We start from the raw sequence: 4,315 nt of genomic DNA on the forward strand, positions 1-4,315 counted from the left end.
TCACAGTAAGGTCATTTTGTTGGTAATATGTATTCATACACTTGTAAGTTAAAATGGAGGGATTTTCCAAAAAATATCAGCAAAAAATACTAGAAAAAAGCCACCTGGCAAGAAATAGCAAATGTCTAATTTGGGATCAGGGGACAACAAAAGATGGAAAATATGGACTTATTTCTTTCCGGGATCCTATTTCTGGGACCTGGAAAAAGAAAAAAGCCCATAGATTCAGTTTTATGGTTTTTAATAATTATTTGATATTAAATGAAACATTTGACGCCAGCCACTTGTGTCACAATAGTTTGTGTGTGAATGCGGCTCACATTACTTTAGAGCCGCATCACATAAACAACAACAGAATTTATTGTAAACACCGAAACTCTTGCCAGGGGCATGCCAATTTTCCAGATTGCCGCCTGGATTTATTTTTGGAAGATATTTAAGGGTAGGGCTATAGCTTATATAGAGAATTTTTACTGAATGTGCAACAATTTTAAACTCTTTTTTAAAGATTTAGTGGTCCTTAAAAGGACCGTTAGTTAATTTTGTCTTTATCTTTTTCAGCAGTAGATGAATGCAGCTATATCTTCTTTGACTTTGGAACTTTTGAAGTACAGCTTCTGGTAGGTATATTCTTCTTTGCTGGTATTACTCTCCCATATGAATGATCGTCCTTTATGCTTTTTACAAATGCAGCATCAAGTTTTGGATCAAGTTGTCCCTTTTTACATGATCCTTAATTTTCTGTCCGGTTTGTTGTAAATTTTTCTTTTTCCTTTCTGGAGTATTTTGGTAAACTTTGTTCCGTTCACACTCCCTTTGCATTTGGTCCAAGTGTTTTAATGAACCTTGTGATATTTTAAAACCAATACATTCTGCTTTTTGTCTCCAGGAATTAGCTATATCATTATTGAAAGTGTGAATTATTGCTGATGCCCTCCCTTCAAAATTTCTAGAAAAGTTCACATTCTTTGGTAAGGAAACACTTAGTGCTCTGTTAACAGCTTCACATTTTTGAGTGTTGAAATTAAATTTCATTTTCATTAATGCTTCCTCGCTAAGTTTCATTTTTAAAAGTTCCTGCATTATTAACTTGTCATTGTTATCCATATTCAGGTTGGTTAACTTATTCGCACCCAAGTACATGGATCTCAACCACCAACAGTTTGAGTATCCACCACCACACACGTATGAACTAGTGGGACATTTAGAGCAGTCACCAGTATAACAACGCACAGTAGCATCAAGCACTCTAGGTAAGCATTTTTTAATTTTTTCCACATTTCCAAAGTTTTCTTTCCACATTTCATTGAACACTAAGCTACATCTGGCTTTCAAATCTTGACTTAAAACTTTCTGTCCTTGTTTTTTCTTTTCACGTGTCGAACCAGGAAACATATTCAAACTAAAATTTGCAGAATTGCTTTGCCGAAACTGTGAGCGTCCTAGATGAATTGGGTCAGCTTGGCGTTCAACTTTCCACAACGGGTGTAAAACTTTTAGTGCATCATTTATACCTTCTGCTCCACGTCCATCTCCATCTGTAACTGCATACTTTATCAGCACATTTTGCCCGTCAACCTGAAGTCCAATTTCTGTACCCATGAGATATTCACTTAAAGGCGTGGTTGGCTTAACATTGGCTGTACATGTACCAGCATGTCCATCTGGACAGGTTACATCAAGTCCTTTCCCTTTAAGCCAAGCACCTGTCCAGCAAAGTTTATTGTGAAAAACTAATGCAACAATGAACTTATGGTCAGTGACTTGCTCACACGCCAAATATATTGCCTGGGAAGCATTTTGTCCAGGTTTTTTTGTGCTCACTATATGCATACTGTTATAACGCGTGTCGATTGCTACAGGAATATGTGACGGCTCTTTTACACCACGAATTCTGTTAACTTCTTTCACAGTTTCAAGTTTTTTCTTCATATCATTGGCATTTAACTCTTTTATCTTATTAGCAACAACATTAGAATGCCTCTGCAGTGTTCTTTTAGTGGGTGGTGGTATATTTAATCCTGCAGCCATCAGAAATCTTCCTCTTTTTATTCCCATAGGAGTCTCCTGTAAGGCAGATGCAAACATGCGGTTTAACTCTCCAGGGTTCGGTCCAGGATTCAAAGTTTTAATTTCATCGTACAGATTAACACGTGGTGATGTAAACTTGCATCTTATACATTTATATATGCACTTTACACAAGATCCATACTTAATTTCCTTTGTCAGTTCAAAGTGCGGCTTATCACATTTAATGTCTTGTAAAGTGTGAAGATTAAAAACTACATTCATCAATAGAGTAATTTTCTTCATTTTAACAGCTCTATATGTATCATCTTTAACATGGTTTCCATCGTGAGACTCAAATATAGCTTCTTTTTTCAGAATCTTCAAAGATTTTGGATGTGGACGTAATAACGTAGTAGATCCAGGATTTCCCTCGACATCTGGTAAACTGTAGGAGGTGCCGTCTTGACTGGTTTTAGCTACAAGTGAGAACTTCTCTGCATCTAGCCTCTTCCATTGTATATTAGATGAACTTAGATTACTGTTTGAAGACTGTGTTTCATATTTTATCCCCTTGTTATGGGGTATGTTACCCGGTTTGAAGCAGGATTTACGTCGATTTTTTCCACCTTTCATGTTAATTTACAGTACCATTGACTGATAATTTATGAAGAACTATATTTTCCTGCATTATTTATATCATTCTAAGATGCTGTCAGCTTCCATGACACAAGTTTGCCACTAATTGCTGACAGTGACACTCTTAGGGGGATTTACAGGTGCTGGACAATATGGTCTAAGATATCACGTGTGTGTACAGTAGGGCTTACATTTTATTGGATTACCACTAATTGCATTACCATATAAACCACAGCTTTTCATATATGATAAGGAACTTATTTGCCTTCATAAATATACATTTCTTGTAAGTTTTTAACTTTTAGCTCCTTTGCATATGTAGTTCTTATTGAAAAAAAGAAAGATTTTTTTTTTTAAGATTTTTTTTTCATCAAAATTTACTTTTTACTAGATTTTCATACACAGAATGAATTTATCTACCATGTGCAATTTACAGAATGTAAATATCTTTTGAAATAAAAAAGTTTTGCTGATTTTAAGCATATTTACTTCATGAATTTATGATTTTAGCCGACCAATTTTCTGGTATTTGAGATGTTATAGATAAGGATCAATAACTCTGTAACTGTTGGATCAAATTTATTGAAACTTTGCACAATAACTACTGAGATGTATATCTTTATTTAAAAAGTGCAGTTTTAAGTCTGGAACAAAAATTAAAGTCTGACAGGAATAGGATCCCAGTTACGGCAACCAGTCCAGTACCCACGAATGTAGTTCTTAAAAAAAAATATAACTTTTATTTAAAATGGTGTAGTGTTATTATTACACAAGTTCTGTAACTGAATGTTGTTTATTTGAAAGGGTAGGCTTTCTTGTTTGAATTTCTGTAAACATTTTGATTGATTTAAATGTAATCTGGCGTCAGTGCATAGAGTAAATTGTCTAAATTCTAGCCTTTATTCTTCCCCGGAAGTAGACTGACTGACCCTGTTGTCAATCAAAACAATATTTTGCAACGGAATGCCGGTCATGAGGCACTGAGATTGCACTTAGAAACTTCGAAACCAATGCCTAACATGAAACAGAGATCCCAAGGTGGCTATCAAAATTATTTATTGAACAGCACCCCATTTATTTACTATGATTTTCAATGCGTTTCAATGGGGCAATTAATTGGGTCCCCGTTCCATATCCAAATGATTATATATTGGAGTTTCAAAGACAAGGATTAGCGATTAGTCAGTCAAAAAATATATTCACTAATTTGAAAAAAAGTAAAATCACAAAAATACTGAACTTCGAGGAAAATTCAAAAAGGAAAGTCCCTAATCAAATGGCAAAATATAAAGCTCAAACACATCAAACGAATGGATAACAACTGTCATATTCCTGACTTGATGTATACAGACATTTATTATATGTCCTTATTTGATGTATACAAACATATCGAACTCTAAGACAAATTCATTAAGAAGAAGTCCTTGAAAACTGAAGAAATCAAACGATATCAACCAACAGAACAAGTAAGAAGCAACTGCCATATTCTTGAATATAGTATCAGTACTTTTAAAATCTATTTTGGTGTATTATCATAGGTACAAGTTCAGAATTGTATTTAGTTAAATGATGTAAGAATGAAAACAATAATACTAGTAGGAAACAAATAGCGCGAAAACAGGTATTTTTTTTAAAGAATTTATACATGTCTGTTTGCATTTTTAATTTA

The 4,315-nt window shown here is 34.2% G+C and overlaps 1 long non-coding RNA gene across 1 annotated transcript; it reads left to right on the plus strand.

The window, feature by feature from the left end:
• The first annotated feature begins 446 nt into the window (after nucleotides 1-446).
• LOC127722427 (uncharacterized) lies at nucleotides 447-2,965 on the plus strand. Its single transcript, XR_007991722.1, has 3 exons — nucleotides 447-620; nucleotides 1,114-1,253; nucleotides 2,386-2,965. It is a non-coding gene; the product is annotated as an uncharacterized LOC127722427 (long non-coding RNA).
• Nucleotides 2,966-4,315: the final 1,350 nt, after the last annotated feature.

This window comes from Mytilus californianus, unplaced genomic scaffold, assembly GCF_021869535.1.
Source record: "Mytilus californianus isolate M0D057914Y unplaced genomic scaffold, xbMytCali1.0.p SCAF_12, whole genome shotgun sequence".
Lineage (NCBI taxonomy): Eukaryota > Metazoa > Mollusca > Bivalvia > Mytilida > Mytilidae > Mytilus > Mytilus californianus.